Raw genomic sequence first — 9,003 nt, forward strand, 5'->3', positions numbered from 1 at the left:
CAAAGTAAAATGCATTGTGCCTATGTGAAATCAACATAAATCTCTTCATTTGTGTGAAGAGTCAAGTAACGCTTTCACCCGCTCCCCCATCCGTTTGGGCAACATAAAAAACACCGAGCCAAACACGAGCTCCACCTACTTGCCCTCCTATAAATAAACAAAGTGTTAATCTTGTGTATTTTTTTTTAAAGGTGGCTTTTTTTATATTTTAATTGATTGTTGACTTAACTACGAACATGCTTGATCATTTTGTGTCTATTATTGCTTCTTCCAAATCTTCTCAACATTTTTGGGGTTTGGAGGGTAGAGTTTTTCAACATGTGATTGATGTTGGCTAATTTCTTATTATTTTGGATTATTTAAGCTCTTGTATGCCGATAAAAAAAAAAGAAGGTAATCTCTTGTATACGAGTTTACCTTTGGTATGACAATCATCAAAGATGTTCTTTAATAAAATTTTACACAATGGTACACAGTCAATTTAATTCCATGGTTAAACAGTTCAAATTGAAGTATAATCAAAATAGCAAACTGTTTCTATAATGTAAAACCAATTAATTTTATTATAATAGAATATTAAATATTATGGACACGTCAATGATTAAAATTATTTTTCTATATAAATTTCATAATAGTTATAATCACTAAATTAAAAAATCTTTTATACAATATAAACAATTATATTTTAAAAAATATTATTTAAATATAAACATAATAAATAATTGTAAAATATTTGATTAGATCCATTACTTTATTATTATATTCGAATGTAATTTTAATATAAGTATAAATATAAATAAAATAAGCTATTGCTATTTTAAATACAAAACAAATGAATGTCTTTTTAAAATGAACTGCGGCGTCATTTTGTTTTTTTGTGTTATGCCATATTTTCTCACTAATCTCTGTAGAGAACACTCTTATTACAATACTCCACGTCACATCAAAAAACAGAATCAAACCATAAAAATAAATCATTAAATTTTTTCTAACTTTTATATTTAAAATGTTAAATTTTAATGAATGAATTGCTTTTTAAATAAAGTAAAAGAGCAAATGACATTTTATTAAAAATATAAAAGGGTATTTATGAAAATATAAAAAATAAACATTTATTTAACAACTAAAATGGGATTGCAATTTAGTATACTTTCAAATAGATAAATAAAATTTTCGGAAAAATAGTTTTAATTAAATGTAATCTCTATTGTTAAATTACTTTTCCCCACGTTTTAATCTTTCACAGAATACAAAACAATGTTTGAAATTAGGTTGTCTGTCTCTGTCACGACAAAGTTTTACACAACTGGCTAAACAAAAATCCCAACAAATTAGGTTCTTCATTGTATATATAGAAAAATATTTAAATAGAAGAGTAAAGTGCTTTTAATAATCTGTGTATCTCAAATACATTTTATCAAAATTATGAAAATGTCCACGTCTCCATTATGAACTTACTCAATATACTTGTATCCATTACTCACTCTATCTTCCTATTTCCTTCCACATACTAAAACTTCATTGTTTATATCACTGTCATTACTATGTATTTATATTTAAAAAACTTGCATGTACTTTTAAAACGATAATATTCTTTTAATGGATCAATTTATATAAATATAAAACAAGTGTTTTTGAAATAAATAATCATAAAAAATAGATTAGGCAAACACACAAAATTATAAATTTGCTTAATATGTTATTATTTTTATAACAAACAGAAACTAACAAGTCCAATAACCACCGGGCTTTTTCTTCTTGCACCCTATAATTTCTAAGCACATTTTATATTTTTTAAAATGATATTTTACCTTTTATAAAATGCATATTCTTAAACAAACTTTTCAAATTTTTGAAATATGGTTTAAAAATTTCATAATGGATTTTTGGAATAAGTTTTCAACATGAAATACATTTCGAAACGATGAATGAGTTTTTTTAAAAAAAAAACATATATAATACTTTTTAGAATAAAATTTTCATAATAAATTTTTTGAAACACATGAAATGCATTCTATAACGAGTTTTTCAAAATAAAATTTATGAACTAAGCTTTTCAAAACGTAATTAATAATTTTTAGAACATAACTGATAATTTCCAGAATAACTCTTTTTTTTCTCTCTAAGAGTAAAATACGTGATGAAGAAGGGAGGTGTAGATGGTGGCGGTGAGATGGTACACGAGGGAGGATATTTTAGACCTTTTCTCTTAGTACGGAATGTAGTTAGATATTATGAGGGTGCAAAAAACAAAAAGCTAACCATTGAAATATTCAGACATAACTAGGTTGACAAGGCTCAAGCCCATGAGTATTGCACTGGAACGACCATAAAGAGCATCAAATTAAATTCTCAATGTTCCAGGAGAAGAAAATAAAAATAGAAATTAATTTAAATTTAAACTTTTCATGAATTATTCATACTGGGTTGTTAATTACTGTTTGAAGTTCGTGAAGTTAAATAAATAAATTCATTTTTTCTATTAAACTCAATATTTAAATGAGTTGAATTTAAACTTTAATAACTTTAGAGATTTATGTATAGTTTATTTACCTTATATATATATATATATAAATTAATTAAAAAGATCCATGAAGGGTAAGGATACAAGTTAATAATAATAATTAATATTGTCTTGAATTATGAAAATGAAAGGTAATAAAATATTTTAAAAAAATGTTATATTCAATAAAAACAGATAAAATATTAAATTTCCATAAAATTAAAAGAACAACATATATCTCTTATGTATAGAAATATATTATATATTATTGGTCTTCAAAGTTTACTCTATGTCTATATTTATTGTTGGACCAACATGTTTGTTAATCTTATTAAATGAAGTTGATGGACGCTAATTTTTAACCATTAATTACTTACCAGTGCATTACTTAAATATCTTTCAATATCATCTATCTCTAATTCGTGTTTTATTTTCTATTGTGTAATAATATTTTGTCACGTTGATTAATATTGTAAATTTAATTTAATAATCATATTATATTAATTGTGTTGGAAAAATATTAATAAAAAAACTAAAACTAAAGAATAAAATAAAAATAATAATTATTAAGAAATACATTTTAAAACTAAATAATTTTACAAAATCAATTCATAAAAAATAGATTGTTCTCTCCAATATATACCAATAACCCATGTGTTTCTATAGTCACCACATCAACCATACCTCAACTTGATATTCATTAACCAATTATTATGCAATTAGTTGGTGGTTGAAACATTCTGATTCTATTTGAGTTTAGATTCTTAATTGAATTTGTGGTGTTTTTTCTCTCTACTGTATTTTTAAAATACATTAATTTTGATATATTATATATTTTTAATATATTTAAAAATATTAAAATAAAAATATATGCAGTGAGAAAGTTGATAGCTAAGCCAGCAAGAAAGGTTGGATAGTAGTAGTGAGTGGAGGGGACCTCTGGGTGATGCAGTAGCACACATATATTATCTTAAACAATCTTATTGAAATTAAATAATTTAATTAATAAATATAATATAAAATAAAATGTAAACTTGATTTTAGTTTTGTGAATTAAGTCAAATATAAATGAATTAATTATAAAGATTATAATGAATTGAATGCAGCAGGAGCATTATAGATCCAGGTAGAGATGAATGAATAATGATTGAAGAGCAATTATGATTATCACAATTGAGCAAAAAGTCTTTCAACACATTATATAATATTATTCATCACCTTTTCAAAAAAAAAAAAATTCCAACTAAGTTTTTCTAAGTTCCTTCGTTGCAAGGTTTTTCTTTCTTTCTTTCTATATTCTCTTTTGAACGTCAATTATTGTTCCTTTCCTCTCTTCTCTTTTTTTATTATTGGGTCACTAGGTAGTCACAAAATTTGACAAAAAAATCCCATTTGTTCAATATTATTGACTCAACAACAGGTTTCAAACATCTTTTTTTATTCTGTCTTCTTATTATAATTTATTATACCCATTCTTATTTATAAATAGCCAAAAATCGCAGTTTTTTTCTTTCTATATTTTATAAGAACAATGGTTGCAGCATTTTTTGTTTTATGATAAAAATATTTTACGAATAATATTAGAATATTAAAAAAATAATACGGTTAATTTGAGTTTATTTTTATAAATGAGAATACAGGTAAATAATAGTTGGTTCAGTTGGGTGGAGAATTCATGGTTTTCTAATGATGGCATTAACTTTTTCTCGTGCATTTAATTATGTCATTAATTGAAGGTTAAGAAGAAGAATGAAGGCAGGGTGTGGTTGGAATTTGTTAATGCAGAAATAAATAAAATAAATAAATAAAAGTTGAACGTTGGTAGGGTGATTCAATCTTAAATTAGCATGTTGAATAGACAACTTTATTGTTATATTAAATGATAGTTTAGTTAGAAAAGAAAACACCAACACGATATACGTCACCCATTCTTGAAGAATGACGTATTCAAACATGGTGAGCAACTCTTTCTATTCCAAATCAATTTCAAAACATTATCAAAAATATAAAACAGATATTTATCTTTTCTAACCAATTAAAATAATAAATTTAATATTTCTAATATTATCAGTTACTGACCATAAATACACGTTTAAACAAAATTGTATTTTGTCATTAATAAAATTATCATTATAGTTCAAACAATTTGTTAATTATAACATCAAAGATGGTCGGGATACGTATTAGTGAAGTGTCTAACTTAAAAAATAATTATTGGATTTATGATAATTATAGTACGATTCTAACACAATTTTAAAAATGAGAAATACATTAATTTTTTAAAAATTTAAATTTATTGTATAAATTTTTAATATAATTATAAAAATAAGGAACAAATTCTTTTAAACAAGTCATGAGAAATATGTTTTTGCTAAAAACACTGATACATATCTGTGCACACAAATTTTTTATTATTAATTTATATAATTCATAATTATATAATATATAGATTTGTGTTATCGTGTTCTACATCTTAGAGATAATGTATATCTATGTTCGTATTCGTATAGTATTATTATCTCTATGCTACATATTAATTTTGATTACGGTTATTTAAAAAATTATATTAAACATATATATTTAATTGATTACTATTGTAAATTAATTGATATTAACAATGAAAATTTATTATGTTTATTCGTTTAATCTATATATAAGCAACATATTTCATTGTTAAACATTACACATATACATATAAAAAAAAATCATTTTTATAAGCAGGACTTTTGGTTCTCATTAAAAGTGGTTTTTTTTAAACATGACTTTCTTATGGATAAGAACGTCTTTATGAAAATGATTTTTGCCATTAGGGATTGTAAGGCAGTATTTTTGCCTAGGAATAACTATAGTTTTTCCATAGCTGAAAAAACAAACAAACAAATATGACTTTAGAATCTTATATACGTGCCAAACTAATTTTATAAAGTCTTATAAGTAATTGTTATACATCAAATCATATTACACTTATGAAGAAGTTATTTAAAACTTAGAAATGTTAACATATACTCTCTTGAAGTCTTCAATCAAATTTATATCAACTATTGCATCATCACACTCTCGTCTCAAGTGTTGCATGTGCATAGCCTTTTGTGTATAATATTGCTTTTAGTTTTTTAATTACAAGATAAGCCATACTGCAAAAAATATATGTTGATATATTTTTTTTCCACTTTTATGTTGTACAAATGTATTGATATTGAATTTTTAATTTATAATCTAACTTTAAATAATGAAATATTGCTTGTAATAGATGAAATTTATGGCTATTTTGTTATTTATACATGAAAAAATTTCATTGGGAGATAGTAAGGTGCACTAATTACGATAATGGTGTCAATGGAGAATTAAAGTTACTTTCAATAAAGTCTGACATCATTAGAGGATTAAAAAAAACTGAAGTACCTCATACATGTTTGTCAATCGTTATCTCCTAATATCACTAAAATCTAGATTCTGCCCAAAATTGCTACAATTGTGCTCATTTCAATAAAAATAGGTCCTTTAATTCCTATTAAAAATTTAATAGCATAAGATCAAAAGTCAACATGGTTATTGAGTGATATATAGAAAATCATGATCTGTAAAACAAAAAGCTTCGACCATGGAATTCGGTGATTGGAAGGATGGCTACAAGTTGTACAATAAAGTCTTCATGGAACAATTGTACAATACATAATGTGTTCTCCTTATATTGTCGACGGTGTACAAGACACTTTATTTTTATCATGGAATGCATGTTTTGGGTGTTCAAACCATGCATTGAAAGATTTATTTATTCCAAACCAGCTAGCTGTTTAGGTGGACGGGACTGAAAAATATTGATAAGTGTCATAATTCAATAACAATTCAGTAATAATTCATACAAAAAGATAGACACTTATGGACTTTAATTGATAAAATAGTTATAATTCAATCTCTAATTTAGGAATTTTAACATTTTTATATATTTTTGGATTATAAGATGAATATGAAAGATTTATTCTTAAATTTGTGCTAATTTCAAGAATCTAGAGGGATATGGAGGTAAAAGGGTTAAAGGAGAATGGACAAGTAAAAGACAAAATGAAAAGACAAAATTGTAACATTGAAAACTCGCCCAAACTTGCTCAAGCAAGATTGTTCCAGAGGAACTCGCCCAAGACTCATACAAGGCTCACTTAAGCGAGTTCACTCCAGTGAAATTGAACTTTTTCTCGTAAAATTCGTTTAAGCAAGTAATATCTCACTTAAGCAAGATGTCACTTAGGCCAAGCCCAATTAGGTTAAATAGAAGGGTGAGGCATAACCCTAGACATCATTGAGGGAACCAAATGAAATGAAGGAAACCCTAAAGGAGACAGTCATCAAAGAGAAACGCTTTGTTTCTTCTTTTCTTGTTGTGCATGCTCGTAATAGCCACCACGAGTGCAAAAAATTTTCGTTTGGGATTGAGTAATTTGTTCAAACTCTTATGTATTGAGGTGATATTTATCTATAATATTCAATTCTTGATTGATGATTGGTATTATCATTTTATTCTCAAAGTTTGAAACTATTTATGATTTTGATCTTTAGATTTGACTGGAAAGTACTCTTAAGAATCTGACCTAAATGATAATGTTTAACATATTTGAGTGTTAGAAATATATTTGAAATATTAATTGCTTTATAACATATGTTCGTAATGATAAGGAGTTTTTATAAATATGCGAGGAATCGATATTTAGGATACTCTCTTAATAATTTTGTATGCGAGGAATCAATATGAATGATTTTTATATGTACATCAATATTAATCAAGATGAAATGTTATATGTTTAAAACTACATATGAGTGAGAAGGATTAATCTCATTATCAATTTTCTTAATTGAATTATTTTACTCATTTACTTTGCTTTTATTTAATTTTCATGCCAAGTATTGTGAATATCAAATGAAATCAAGTTATTGTACACATTCTTATACTTAGTGAATGCTACTATTAGAATTTTAAATAACTGTTCCTTATGAATTTGATATTTGTCATTAAGAACAAATTATTACTTTTGACTCGATACACTTGCCGTAAAAAAGAGTCATCAAATATCGTGCTACTTTATTTATTGTAATCGCTCAGGATGATAATAAAAACACACACTATAAGAAAATCATGAAATAGAAACCAAGTTTAGAGACAAAAAATAATTAGTTGCTATAGTGACTAAATTAGAGACCATTTTAGATACTAAAAAAAAATTTTGGTTTCTAAATTAGTTTTTATTATTGTTAAATAGTTTCTAAATTGGTATCTAATTAGTTACCAAGGTTTTAACTACCAATTATTTAGATTCTAAATTTGGTAGTAAAAACCTTGGTAGCTAATTAGATACCAATTTAGAAACCATTTAACAATAATAGAAACTAATTTAGAAACCAAAAGTTTTTTTACTTTCTAACATGGTCTCTAATCTAGTCACTATAACAACTAATTATTTTTTGTCTCTAAAATTAATTTTTATTTCATGATTTTTTTTGTAGTGATATTTCTTCTAGAATTTGCATTTGTTGAAGGTAAACAAAGGAAACTTTGATTTGGTTTTTCCATTTATTGCGCATATACATCACACCACAATCGAACTTATGCATGATAATAGATAGAGGATCAATTATCTTGTCAGCTTTATAATATGAAGAAGTCGAATGGGAGGAGCAAGACCTACACTCAGTGTATTGCATACGACATATTGCATCCATCTTCAACAAGAAATTCAAAATTTCAAAGTTGAAGAGACAATTGATTAACATGGCTATTAAAATTTCTTAACTAACATGGGTATTATTACTTCTTAATTTATGGCAAAAATTTACATAATTTACTTGACTATATTGTTCCAAGTTATGAAAGGAAACAATTCACTGTTCAATCTAAGTTATCACCTACGAGGACAAAGTTTCATCAGACAATTCCATGGATATGTCAAATATCACTAGAGAAGAGGACTTAAGCATTTGATTGATGCAAGAGGTATGAACATATGACAACCAACATGACTGAATGCATGAACTCTATTTTAAAGAGAACACGATAGTTACCAATTTCAGTTTTTGTTAAAGCAACATTTGAAATAATAGATTCATGGCTTATTGAGAGAGCGATGAAGACAAGGTACATGTTACGAGCAGGACATGAATACCCACAAGATATCACAACCTTACTCAGGATAAATGAATAAAGATCGACCATGTCATGTCCAACTCTATAATTAGCAAAATGCAGAGTTTGATGTTCATGACACAGCGAGTTCTTAACTTGGTCGATGACCAATGTCCTACACAGTTAAATTAAATGATTGATGATGTGATTGTAAGACATTTCAAGTTTTTTTGAATGTCTTGTCCTAATATAATTGTGTGCATTCAAGAAACTCTGAAGGCGCCTAGAGCATTTGTGGCAGATCACCTGGTTCTTCAGATAAGCAAGTCGACGAAGAAAGCGGCGAGGAGTCACAGGTCTTTGACCCAAGAGACCTTGAGATCGCCGA

The sequence above is a fragment of the Phaseolus vulgaris genome, chromosome 3 (genome assembly GCF_051622355.1).
Source record: "Phaseolus vulgaris cultivar YP4 chromosome 3, ASM5162235v1, whole genome shotgun sequence".
NCBI lineage: Eukaryota > Viridiplantae > Streptophyta > Magnoliopsida > Fabales > Fabaceae > Phaseolus > Phaseolus vulgaris.